Here is a 14,330-nt window from a genome sequence, read left to right as displayed (position 1 = left end):
GAGGGTAGAGAGTGCACATCCTTTTGGAATACCACTGGCCCCAGGACCTCACACAGCATCTGACCCTCACAAGGTTGCCAATCACCACAAAGTAAAGAATCATTGCTTCTGAGCACCCTTTCTCTCTCCTCGAAACAAGGCTCTGTGGGTCTTAGCCGCTTAACCATCATAATTCACCCACCAGCCAGTGAACCTTCACCAACATCACGATTGAGTTTTCTATTCTCACTCCTGTGCTCTCATTAAATATTTCACATTGGTCTACCACACCATTTGTCACTATTTATGGCAAATAGATGGGGAAACAGTGGAAACAGTAGCTGACTTTATTTTTCTGGGCTCCAAAATCACTGAGAATGGTGACTGCAGCAATGAAATTAAAAGACGCTTACTCCTTGGAAGCAAAGTTATGACCAACCTAGATAGCATATTAAAAAGCAGACATTACTTTGCCAACAAAGGTCCATCTAGTCAAGACTATGGTTTTTCCAGTAGTCATGCATGGATATAAGAGTTGGACTATAAAGAAAGCTGAGTGCTGAAGAATTGATGCTTTTGAACTGTGGTATTGAAGAAGACTCTTGAGAGTCCCTTGGACTGCAAGGAGATCCAACCAGTCCATCCTAAAGGAGATCAGTCCTGGGTGTTCTTTGGAGGGACTGATGTTGAAACTCCAATACTTTGGCCACCTGATGTGAAGAGCTGACTCACTTGAAAAGACCCTGATGCTGAGAAAGATTAAGGGCAAGAGGAGAAGGGGACGACAGAGGATGAGATGGTTGGATGGCATCACCAACACAATGGACATGGGTTTGGGTGGACTCCGGGAGTTGGTGATGGACAGGTAGGCCTGGTGTACTGCGGTTCATGGGGTCGCAAAGAGTTGGACATGACTGAGCGACTGAACTGACTAAATGAACTGACTGAACTCTGCAGACTTTACCACTGTTTCAGAGCTCCTTGAGTGTAAAGACTGTCTTCTTCATCTGTGTCCTTGTCGTCTACAATGATTAATCCATTTTAGATGACCAGTAAATATAGGAAGGAGGGAATGAAGGGAGGGAGGGAAAGAGAGAGGAAAGGAGGAAAGAAAACTGGGAATAGAGTTTAGCTTCTGTAAATTGTGCTTCCCTTGTGGCTCAGCTGGTAAAGAATCTGCCTGCAATGAGGGAGACCTGGGTTTGATCCCTGGGTTAGGAAGATCCCCTGGAGAAGGAAAAGGCTACACACTCCAGTATTCTGACAGAGAATTCCATGGACTATATAGTTCATGGGGTTGTATTGTGGGACAGGACTGAGTGACTTTCATTTTCTGTAAATTATTCATGTCTTCATTTTAAAATGTTCCAGTTATCCCAAATATTTTTAGGAAACACGAGAGAAAATAGACATGCTTCCTATACCCCAAATTACTGTTGGCATGCTTAGTCGCTCAGTCACGTCTGACTATTTTCAACCCTTTGGACTGTAGCCACCCCCCAGGCTCCTCTGTCCAGAGGGTGCTCCAGGCAAGACTACTGGACTGGATTGCATGCCCTCCTCCAGAGGATCTTCCCGACCCAGGGATTGAACCCACGTCTCCTGTGTCTCCTGAACTGCAGGTGGATTCCTTACTGCTGAGCCATCAGGGAAGCCCCGAATTATTGTTTAAATAGAAGCAATTCTGGAAGAGTTTGCCATCATGAGAAGGACACGGACTTTGAAATCTCTCAGCCCTGGGTCAAAACCTTCGTGTACAACATGCACCTCTGTGACCCTGAGAAAATGAGATGGCTTCGCCTCCTTCATCTCCTCCACTGAAATCCAGAATCCAGTAAAGGTCATGAAGCAATGCATGCAAAGCCCTTGACACTTGGTAGGAGCTAGAGAATTAGAAGCTATTCTGTCCTTTAGAACTCGAGTCTCAGGGCGAACCCTGAAACACTTGACTGGAGTTAATTTTTCAGTCTAAAGTCTTAAACAGATAAAGAGATGCGGCAAGTCTACTGCAAAAGAATATATATTTGTGTCCTGGCAGCCCAAGTGATTTGAGCTTCACATCATAGGCGATTGTCAGACCAAAATAATCTTCATCAGGATTTCAGCTTTCAAATATGTGGGTTTAAAAAAAAAATTCTTGGCTCCATATGATTTGTGAAGCTCTAGTTTTATATTTTTATTGAGAAAAAAAAAAGCCCTGTCATTTCACACTTGCTTGTTACTGTTTGCTGTCTTCTGACAGCTTTCATGACTTGGATTGTAATTCTGAGATCGTCAGGGAGAGACAAGGTGAGACAGTTAAAAGATGCTGACCTTCTCAGGGACCACAGACAAACTAACACACCCTCGCTGTTAATTTCACATCTTCTGAGCTCCATGTCCTCCAGCCCCACCAACTCCTGGCAAAGGCTCCCTTGGGCTATGCTGTCGCCAGCCTCCTCTATTTTTTTTTTAGTATTTAAAAAAAAATATTTGTTTGGCTGTGTCAGGTCTTACATGTGGCACTCCAGGTCTTGGTCATATCATGTGGATATTTCATTGCTGCTATAGCACACTTGCCCCTCTGCATGTGGAATCTTAGTTCCCCAACCAGGGATGGAACCCATGTCTCTTGCATTGCACGGGGGATTCTTGACCAATGAAGCACCAGGGAAGTCCCCAGCCTCCTCTTTAAATATCATCACTGATGCCTGGAATCCCTCCCTACCTGGCCTACCTGCTTTTACCTGGTCACCTCCTCCCTGGCAGGTTTCCTTTACCTATGAGTCAATCTCTCTCCGTGGTGCCATGACTGGACATGACTTTCTCAACTCCTTTTGTATGTTCCCTTCACAAACATTCATCAAATGTCCAGCATGCGGCAGATTCACAGAGAAGGGCTGAGTGTACAGAAGTGAATAAAACGGATGTGATCTCCTTCCAGTCCTGGAGAGTGCATGATTTGTTTGAGGAAATGAATAACTGGATTATCAGATCATTGTTGTTGTTCTACAGTCACTCTAATGTCTGACTCTTTTGTGACCCCATGGACTGTAGCCCACCAGGCTCCTCTGTCCATGGGATTTTTCAGGGAAGAATACTGGAGTGGGTTGCTATTTCCTTCTCCAGGGGATCTTCTTGACCCAGGGATCCAACCCATGTCTCTTCCATTGGCAGGCAGCATCTTTACCAATGAGCCACCTGGGAAGCCCAGGTAATTACGGGTGTTAGATCATGGCATCTGGTCCCATCACTTCATGGCAGATAGATGGGGAAACAGTGGAAACAGTGGCTGGCTTTATTCTTCTGGGCTCCAAAATCACTGCAGATGGCGATTGCAGCCATGAAATTAAAAGATGCTTACTCCTTGGAAGGAAAGTTATGACCAACCTAGACAGCATATTTAAAAGCAGAGACATTACTTTGCCAACAAAGATCCATCTAGTCAAGGCTATGGTTTTTCCAGTGGTCATGTATGGTTGTGCGAATTGGACTATAAAGAAAGCTGAGCACCGAAGAATTGATGCTTTTGAACTGTGGTGTTGAAGAAGACTCTTGAGAGTCCCTTGGACTGCAAGGAAATCCAACCAGTCCATCCTAAAGGAGATCAGTCCTGGGTGTTCATTGGAAAGACTGATGTTGAGGTTGAAACTCCAATACTTTGGCTACCTGATGCGAAGAGCTGACTCATTGGAAAAACCCTGATGCTGGGAAAGATTGAGGGCAGGAGGAGAAGGGCATGACAGAGGATGAGATTGTTGGATGGCATCACCGACTCAATGGACATGAGTTTGGGTAAACTCCGGAAGTTGGTGATGGACAGGGAGGCCTGGCGTGCTGCGGTTCATGGGGTCACAAAGAGTCGGGCATGACTGAGCGACTGAACTGCACTGAAAGTGCCACAAAGGAGGAAACAACTGCAACGAGACTAAATAATAAAGTTTAGTCATTAAACATAGTCAAGGACCTCTAGGTCCTCCTCAAGGTCCATAGATAATATACTGAGCCATACCTGCGAGCTATATTGTAGATACTGAAAAGCCCACCAGGAGAAGTTGATGGCCAGATTGCAACTGTGACATGCTGCTGCTGCTGCTAAGTCGCTTCAGTCGTGTCCGACTCTGTGCAACCCCATAGACGGCAGCCCACCAGGCTCCCCTGTCCCTGGGATTCTCCAGGCAAGAACACTGGAGTGGATTGCCATGTCCTTCTCCAATGCATGAAAGTGAAAAGTGACAGTGAAGTCGCTCAGTTGTATCTGACTCTAGCAACCCCATGGACTGCAGCCTATCAGGCTCCTCCGTCCATGGGATTTTCTAGGCAAAAGTACTGGAGTGGGGTGCCACCGCCTTCTCCGATAACTGTGACATAAGTGGCCACAATTCCAAGAACTGGCCTCAAAGAAATGGGAACAAACTGACCCTGAAACTGAAGACTAACTGTACCTAAAACAATCAAGATGATGTTGATCAGACCACTGACCAATTTCAAGATGACTGTCAGGGCTGACAGTGCTGTTTCTGCATGTAGCCCCCTCCCTCTGCCCCCTGATTATCAGTGAGGGGGAGTCAGCCTTTGGACAGGAGTCCTTCTCTCACCACACCTCCAGTTACAGGCCTCCAAAACGAGGCAAACTTTCCTTTCCACCAACCTGGCCTCTTTACTGGCTTTTGATTGGCAAGCTGCCCTCATGGAGGTCATGTTCTAGAGAAGGGATACAGACTTGTGTTAGATGGTATTAACTGCCATGGAGACAAACAAATATTCAGGTAAATAAGAATCTGAAATTGGGAAAGAGGGTTGTTTGCATAAGATTCTTACGTGTGTGTGTGTGTGTGTGTGTGTTTTTGTGTGTGTAGGTGTTCAGTCGCTTTAGTCGTCTCCGACTCTTTGCAACACTTTGTATCCCGCCAGACTCCTCTGTTCACAGAATTTTCCAGGCAAGAATGCTGGAGTGGGTTGCCATGCTCTCCTCCAGGAGATCTTGCCAACCCAGGGATCAAACCCATGTCTCCTGCATCTAACGCACAGAAGGAGGATTCTTTATCCACTAAGCCACTGGGGAGCCCCAGATTCTCACGGAAAGACACAAGTTGATATCTTTTTTTTTTGAGAGGGGGGGAGCATAATTGCTTTACAAAGTTGTGTCAGTTTCTGCTGTACAACTAAGTGAATCAGAAGTTGACAGTTATGCAAGGACCAGGGAACGTGATATATGGTCAAATATATATCGGCAAATAGAGGTTTATAGACAAAGGAGACTGCTTGTGCAAAGGCCTGGGAACAGCAGTTTGCCTTGTGTATCTGAGACCCATCACAGAATTGGTGTGGAAGAAGAGCTAGCCAGAGTTGGGGAGGTAGCCAGGGAGGTGGGGGGCACAGGAGTGAGGATGGAGTGGGGAGAAAGTGTGGGTGATGTAGGGTTCCACAGTGCAGGGTGAGGAATCGGACTTCTGATCCGAATGAGAAGGGAAGCCAGTGGAATCATTGGGGTGGAGTTATTACAATCTCTGACCTTTATAGCATCTCTCAGGGTTTGGAATTTTTTCTGAGTCTAGACAGTAAGGCTCTGAACTCTGAGCATCAGCCATAGATCACTATGGCTCTTGATCACTAAGATCTCAGCTTTTCTGACAGGCTGCCCTGTAGGGGTCTGGCATTCTATTCATCTCCTGCTTCAAATCTCTTCCTCGTCACTGGTCCTGGATAAGATATCCTTTGATTGTTTCTGAACCCATATCTCTAGATGGATAGGGTGCTCAGGAATTTCCTTTGGCTGCCCTCTCCTTGCTCACCCTGTGCTGGAGAACGTCCCCTTGGCTGGACCAAGGACGGCTCCAGGTACGATTTCTCAGCAAGGACTATAAAAAGCCACGTGACCCCTCCACTCACACGGATGTGAAATATCACTTGGCCTTTACAACTGGGGCCAGTGTAGCGGATGACTGCCTTTCTGAAGTAAATGCCATAGGTTATAATGAGCACTGGGTGGGAAAGAAACGAGATATTAACCGTGATTCATGCCTCAAATTGAAGGTAGGACAAGTAGTTCGTGAACATCCTGATTAGATTTTCATCTTGTTTTAGCAGCAGCAGCTCAAGTGAATGTTTGCTCAGTGCAATCACGTCACACGGATTGACACATAGATAATTATGCTATTTATCTTCTTACAAAAGTCTCTCAACTGGGGAACTGTGATAATTTGATGCCTGAGAAGGTTGGGGACAAAAGTCACTCCAGCAAGAGAGGAACAGCAGGAAGTCTTTGGTGATCAGATGATCAGCCCCATGGGAAGGGCAGCTTCTTTCACCGGGTCCCCCAGCTCAGGTGCACCCTGCCTCTCCAGCTCTCGTCTCTCATCGTATTTCCATCCTCCTGCTCTCAGGAGCCTCCCTATTGTCTTCTGGTCCTCTCCCCTCCATCCTGCCTCCAGGCTGGCCTGCTCACCCCACCTTTGTTCCCCTTTCCCATTTCTCAATTATTTCCTTACTAAAAAAAAAAAAAAAAAATCTCTCAGTCATTAACACAGTGGTACATGGGCTCATTGCCTGGAGAATCCCATAAACAGAGAAGCCTGGTGGGCTACTGATCATGGGGTCACAAAGGGTCAGACACGACCGAGTGACTAAGCACAAGCACATGGACTTAACATACAGTGAATGACTCGTGTTCTAAAGCCCAGGCCAAATCACATTCAGTCAGTTCAGTCGCTCAGTCATGTCCGACTCTTTGCGACCCCATGGACCGCAGCACTCCAGGCCTCCCTGTCCATCACCAACTCCCGGAGTTCACTCAAACTCATGTCCATTGAGTTGGTGATGCCATCCAACCATCTCATCCTCTGTCACCCCCTTCTCCTCCTGCCCTCAATCTTTCCCAGCATCAGGGTCTTTTCCAAAGAGTCAGCTCCTCGCATCAGGTGGCCAAAGTATTGGAATTCCAGCTTCAGCATCAGTCCTTCCAATGAACACTCAGGACTGATCTCCTTTAGGATGGACTGGTTGGATCTCCTTGCAGTCCAAGAGACGCTCAAGAGTCTTCTCCCACACCACAGTTCAAAAGCATCAATTCTTCGGCGCTCAGCCTTCTTCACAGTCCAACTCTCACATCCATACATGACCACAGGAAAAACCCTAGTCTTGACTAGACGGACCTTTGTTGGCAAAGTAATGTCTCTGCTTTTTAATATGCTATCTAGGTTGGTCATAACTTTCCTTCAAAGGAGTAAGCATCTTTTAATTCCATGGCTGCAGTCACCATCTGCAGTGATTTTAGAGCCCCCCCAAAATAAAATCAGCCATTGTTTCCACTGTTTCCCCATTTATTTGCCATGAAGTGATGGGACCAGATGCCATGATCTTAGTTTTCTGAATGTTGAGCTTTAAGCCAACTTTTTCACTCTCCTCTTTCACTTTCATCAAGATGCTCTTTAGTTCTTCTTCACTTTCTGCCATAAGGGTGTCGTCATATGCATATCTGAGGTTATTGATATTTCTCCTGGCAATCCTGATTCCAGCTTGTGCTTCCTCCAGCCCAGCGTTTCTCATGATGTACTCTGCATATAAGTTAAATAAACAGGGTGACAATATACAGCCCTGACATACATTGCTCACTCTTATTAGAAACTTTCCCTGGCTTCTTATTACCCACAGAATTAAAACCTCATACCGATATAGTCAAAGCTATGGTTTTGCCAATATCATGTACAGATGTGAGAGTTCGACCATAAAGAAGGCTGAGCACTGAAGAACTGATGCTCTTGAATTGTGGTACTGGAGAAGATTCTTTACAGTCCCTTGGATGCAAGAAGATCAAACCAGTCAATAAATCAACCCTGAATCTTCATTGGAAGGACTGATGCTGACGCTCCAGTACTTTGGCTACCTGATGGGAAGAGGTAAGTCATTGGAAAAGACCCTGACACTGGGAAAGATTGAGAGCAGGAGGAGAAGGGGGTCACAGAGGATGAGATGGTTAGATAGCAACACTGATACAGTGGATATGAATTTGAGCAAACCCTGGGTGATAGTGAAGGACAGAGGAGCCTGGTGAGCTGCAGTTCACGGGTCACAAAGAGTCAGACACAACTTAGCAACTGAACAACAACAGCAACCAGCCTGTATCAAGATGCTCCATGATCAGCCTCCATTTACCTGTGAGGAACTCCTTGCGGCCTCGCTTTGCAAGAAACCTAAAGTCTGTGCATCGTCCACTCACCCCTCCTTCATTTTGCAGTGGGACATGGTCTAGGGTTTGGGCGTGTAACAGGCCCTACAAAGACAGGAAGTCCTCATTCACCCTCATTTTTAACAGCAAAGCAAATGGACAGGAAGCACACCCTGGCGGGGAAGAGTAAGTCTGGAAAAGTTGAAGGAAATGAACTTGTATTCCTAGATACTGAATTTAAATATTGGGTTGGCCAAAAAGTTTGCTCAGGTTTTTCCTTACCATCTTACTGAAAGCTCGAGTGAAACTTTTGGCCAATCTATTTAAGCTTATACATATAAGTTTATAATTTGGATTTAAATATAATTTAGATAAAGATAAATATGATCTACATGTATGTAATTTACATAGGTATATTTGGATATTTACTGATAGGTGTAGTTATAAGCACAGATACAGATACAGAGGTTTGTCCATCCCATATCCCTCTCTGGTCTTCTTCCCAACAAAATTACTCAAGGAGCTCTCTGTATCAATGTCTCCACTCCCTCACTTCTGATGTGACCTTCATAGGCTGAGTTGGGCACTCAGACCCATCGCTGCTCTGAAATTGACCTGGACAACCCTCAAGTCACTTCCACGTGACTCCAGCCAATAGCCTATCCTCTGTCCTTGCCTTTCCTGGCTTTCTGCAGCAGTGGCCATGGCTGACCCCCACTTCTTTATGAAAACTCTGTACTCTGGGCTTGCTCGACATGGAGCAGGCTGGCTTCCATCTACCTTACTGCACCCTTCCCGGGCTTTCTTTGGGTCCCCCCCTTCTCTGGAAACTCCAGGAGTCAGGAGTCTCGATGAGCTGGACTCAATCTCTTTTTCTTGGAGGGAAATGCACATGGGAAGAGGGTGTGTTCATTGCCACAACCGGAGACACTGTCTCTATGCTAACGACACTCACAGTTACATCTTCAGCAGCATCTCCTCTCTGAAGTCCAGGTTCATCATCCAGGTTCATCCTCTCCTAGGATCTTTGGGCATCCCAAGTTAATCTTTGTAAAATAGAATCATTGGTACCACACTGGATCGTTTCCCACACTTATGACATCTTTGTTTCAGCCAACATCTCCTTCACCACCCAACACTCGGGCCGAGAAATGGGTACCCCCTGCCTTGCACATACCTCGCATCAGTGATGTCCTTTGGCAGTGCCTCCAAAGAGCCCTGGTTCCACCACCTCTACAGCTGTTGCCCTGCACCCAGCCCATCCTCCTCACCTGGACTACTGCAACACCCCTACCTCATCTGCCCACCCCCCACCTTCCTTTCCCAAATTTGTGAATGAAACATTTCCAAGGACCCCTGGGCTTTCCTTATTCTTAGAGGAAAAGCCCTCTGTTCAGTCCCTGAAGGTCTTGCTGAGCAGGTGCCTGCCTCTTTCAGCTCTTTTTTCTCCTCTGCAGACCCTTCATTCAGAATCCTGCAAACGTGACATCCTGCTTCCTGCCACAGGACATTTGCACACTCCTTCAGCTTGGGAGTCCTTCTCCTCCTTCCCAGACCTATGCTCAGCTGCCTCTTTTCATCTCAAATGCAGTCTTGGCAGAGATCTTTCCTCCAATCCTCCTAATATAGGTACTCTATCATGTTACTAATCATTCTATCTTATTTGTGGTTCTTTTCAATATCTTTTTATGTAGTGCATGCATATCCTCCCTAGAGAATTACATTGTCACTCTCTCTCTCTCTCCCTCTCTCTCTCTCTCTCTCTCTCTCTCTCTCTCTCTCTCTATATATATATATATATATATATATCCCCACCAGAATAAATCTTTCTTGAGAACAACAATAATTAGTTTTTAACTCTTATATCTCTTGTGTCTAAAATGGTGCCTTACAAAGTTAATAACTACTTTCTGATAAGTTATAAACCATAAATATATAGACAGAGCTGCAGCCTAAAGGCACTATGCCTGGCTTTAACCCACAAAGTTAGCTGAAAATATCATAGCCCAAATATATGTTCAGCAGTATCCACAGGTCCATAAAGAAATGTTTTTTTTTATGGATGTGCACTTTTTACGTGCTAGCATCAAGCACAAGTGGTTAAGTGATTTTCAGTCACTGTCAAATGCTGAGAAATAAATGAAAAATAAATTTAAGAGCAACATGCTGCCTGCAGAGAAAAGTCATTTTTGCCTCCATTTGAATCCTCTGCTGACTGGCTCCATGAAAATGGGTAAAGTACTTTCTTTTTCAATGTCTAACATCTCTGAGCCCCAGTGTCGCCATCCGTAAAATGGGATAACAAGCCCATCGGTACTGAGGCTTGACTGTGAAGATTATACATATTGATGTGGCTCAGTCGCAGTTGCGGCTACCTCTTGCCCTTTCTTGTCTGCTGAAAGATGTGCGGTTTCTGTCTTTGGTCTTAGACTAGAAGGACAACAGATACTGACTGGGTAGGAAAGCCCTGCTCCTCTGCCATCACCTCTGCATCCACCTTTTCCCCAGATGGCCCATCAGGAGAACATCAGGAAGCAGAACACAGTTCAGAGTTTGCTTCAAAAAAAGCTTCAGAGACTTCTCTGGTGGTCCAGTGGTTAATTTGCCTGCCAACACAGGGGTCACAGGTTTGATCCTGGTCCAGGAAGATCCCATATGTCACAAGGCAACTAAACCCCTGAGCCACAACTACTGAGACCACATTCTAGAGCCCGCGAGCTGCAACTACTGAGCCCACAAGTCGCAACTACCCAAGTCCTCGTGCCCCAGAGCCTGCGATCCGCAACAAGAGAAGCACCACAGTGAGAAGCCCACACATCGCAATACAGAGTAGCCCCCACTCTCTGCAACTAGATAAAGCTCACGCACAGCAACAAAGACCCAGGGGAGCCCAAAATAAGTAGATGAATTTAAAAAACAGCTTCACCCTCTCCTGCACCACTCTTTGCTGATAACTCCCAAAACCCATCATGGAAGTGTCGGCTAAAAAAATGCACAAATGAGGGTTTCAAGTTAAGTTTTATGTGGGGCGACATGAGGACTGCAGCCCAGGAGACAGTGCCTCAGATAACTCCGAGAAACTGCTCCAAAGAGGCTGGGGGGAAGGACAGTATACACGTGATTTTGGTGAATGAGGAATACGTGTGATTGAGCACGTATGTTTTGCAGAAGGTTTCCGCTAGTCATGAGGAGCGCGCATCACAGGGAAGGGTTTTAGTGCTTTTCTAGATTTGAGGAGAGGCAAGAACCGGGCTCATACAATCAGTTCTTGAGAATATCTCTCTGAAGACCTGTCCTGCCACTTTCCGGAACACAGAGTGCCTCATTTCTGCTCTGCGCCCTGAGCTCCTTCAGGGGTGTTGGAGGTCAGCAGCTGCAACATCACATGATTTAATCCTGGTAGGTAGATGGCAAGCGCCCCTGGTAGGTGCCAGTTTGTTGTTGACAGAAGAAAGCCCTCCTTGGGCACACAGCCTGGGCAGGGAGGATGTTTGGTCCGGAGAGAAAAAAAGACTTCAGGGTCCCCACCTGATCGTGGTCCTCAGGGATCCAAAGAGCTGAATGTAAAGGGATCGCCCAACCAGGGAGGCGGCCGGCCCGGAGGAGCCGGGCGGGTGTGTGCTGAGCCCCGGCCCCGCCAGCTTCCAGCTTCCTTCCCGGCACAGTGGGTCACGGGGCCCCAGTGGAAGGGGCAGCACACCAGTGTCCCTAGTGTGGAGGATGCTTCTGAGACTTGTGGCAGCTGCACAGTGGAGAGCGGGGCCAGGGACCGGAGCCCACGGACATCAGTGTCCAGAGCGCCCGCCTCACCACGGGGTCTGCAGCCACGGCCTCTCCCAGAGCCCCCGTGCGCGTGGCCAACCCAACAGGACCCAGTGGAGGCTCCAGGCTTCACTGAAGCCTGAGTGGACCCTGAGGACAGGCTGCCTCAAGGTGGGGCAGAGAATGGAGTGGAGACCGCCGGGTGTCCTGGCTGAGGGACCACCCCGTACCCAGAAGAGCAGGACACTTGGACTCGAAGGTCTTGTTGGGGCAGCCACTGGGATGGACTGAAGGCTGTAATCCTCAGAGCTGGGGCCAGAGAGGCAGCTGAGGCCAGGCCTCAAGCCCTGCCTCACCAACCAGAGGAGATCAGATGCTGGACTGCTTAAGGGGAGGAGTGGGGGGTGCAGGTGAACCCCTGCGTCTCCTGAATCTGGGAGTGGACTCAGAAATTTCCAGATAGGGAGCCTGGGAGTGGCTGCACGTCAGAGCTCAGAAGGACAGGCCTCCTCGCTGGGGGAGAGGGTGGCCTCAGAGAGGAGGAGTCTGGGCCAACTTGATATGGGGAGGAAGCCCCTTCTTCCCACGTCAGTCCCAAAAGGCTTATGTAGAAGGAAATCATCAGGTCCGCTAAGATTCCAGACACAGAGAATGCGTCTGTTAATGACCAGCTTTGTGAGCCTTCCAGAGCAGAGGCGCTAACAGATGGATTCTAAATGGGGAAAAGCCCGTGACAAGCATCCACTCAAACAAACAAAGCCAAGAGCTCTGCTTTTTTACTAGAGGCCAAAGAAACCCTCACCTAACTCTGCAACAGAATTAGCCCCGACTTAAGGGGGCAAAGCCAACTGTGCAGCTCCAGGCTGGAAGGGAATCCCACATCCTCCTGCAATGAATAAGAGGCTGCGGGGTGGGCCAGGCATGGGGGCTTGGAGGACTCCATGTTTCTCTGCAGGGGAGACCCCCTGCCCTGGGGTGGGTGGATAAATAAACCCCCTGGGCCGCCGCCACTGCCCAGAGAACTGAGGCTGCTCCTCTTGGGCGTGAAGCATCCAGGAATGAAAACAGGGCCCATGAAGCTGGAAGCTTCCAAGAAGGTCAGCCCAGGAGGAGGCTCAGAGTGAGAACAGGGGAGAGGGGAGAAGGTGGCGGGTGCTGGGAAGGGGAGGGAGGAGGAGGAGGAGGGCAAAGAGAGAAAGCAAGGAGGAGGTGGGAGAGAAAAGGCAAGGGAGGGCCCAGCTGGCAATCTCAAAAATCCAAGGCTGCCTATGTAGAACACAGCGGGAAGGAGACTGAGAAGGGCAGAGACCCCAGGATGGGTGAAAAAGCAGAGAGCCAGACTCTAGAGTTGAGGGAGAGAGGCTGGATTGTCCGAGATTGGAGATCGTAGAGAAAAATGAGAAAGAGAGAGCAGAGACAGACAGGTTTCAAACCCATACCAGCCACTTACAAGGGTATCTGTAACTGTCTCGTCTCTCCTCTCCCTCCATGCGTGCCCCCACCCTCTGTTCCTGCCCACCTCTGACAGAGACGTTTTTTTCTAACACAGTCTTGTGAGCTTTTCTTCCCAGTCTTTCGCCTGGTAACCTACCTGGTCCCTGTACCCTCTTCTCATCGTTCTCCCATAAGGATGTCCCATCCCTGAATCCCAAGCCGTGACTCCCCCAGAGCTGGCACAGCTTTCCCAGCCTGACCGGGGGCCATGGTGTGACCCCCTCCTCCACAGCACCTGGAACTTCAGGACGGGGCCTGGCGCTGAAGACCAGGTACTTACATCCGTCCCCTCCGAACTTGACCCACCCGTGCCTTTCCTGGGCTCTCCCTGGATTTGCTGGGCGGCCCCTGCATCCTCCCGCTAGGTGGAATGTCACCAGCTCTCTTTACATCGGGGTTTAGGTCCAGACCAGTGTCCTCTGTTGTGCCACTGTGGGTTTAATTCCTCCTGAGCAGCCTCCCGACCCCTCCCTGCAGGCTGGCAGGCGGGAGGCCAGGGTGCTGTGTGTCCAGACTCCATCCCGTGAGACCCAGGTTCCCCGAAGGAACCCAAGCTGGGGGTGGGGGATGTCTGTCCCACAGGACACCTCGCGTCTGAGACAGCTCATCTCTGCAGACCTCTGTCCAAACCAGACCATGCTTGTCTCCAGAAACAAGATGAAAAGTAGAATCCAAGGTTCTCCAGGGCAGTTACTCATAGAAAAGAACTGCCAGTTTGCTGGGAGACTGAGCGACGATGAAGAGAAGTCTGCAGGGACCCAGGCCCGCCCCCCATCTGATGGGCGGCCGGTGAAGGGGCAGGGGCCCGGAGCCCACGTCCACACCAGTACACGCCTGACCTGCTGCTGCCAGAAGACCTGGAGGAAGTCGCCATACCTCCCTAGTTCCCTGTGTTCTCACCTATAAAACCAGGCTCGGGACACCTGCCCCCACGATGGCTGTCAGAAAA

Source organism: Bos indicus x Bos taurus, chromosome 14 (genome assembly GCF_003369695.1).
Source record: "Bos indicus x Bos taurus breed Angus x Brahman F1 hybrid chromosome 14, Bos_hybrid_MaternalHap_v2.0, whole genome shotgun sequence".
NCBI lineage: Eukaryota > Metazoa > Chordata > Mammalia > Artiodactyla > Bovidae > Bos > Bos indicus x Bos taurus.
The sequence above is the reverse complement of the archived record's forward strand: the minus strand, read 5'-3'. Positions refer to the sequence as shown.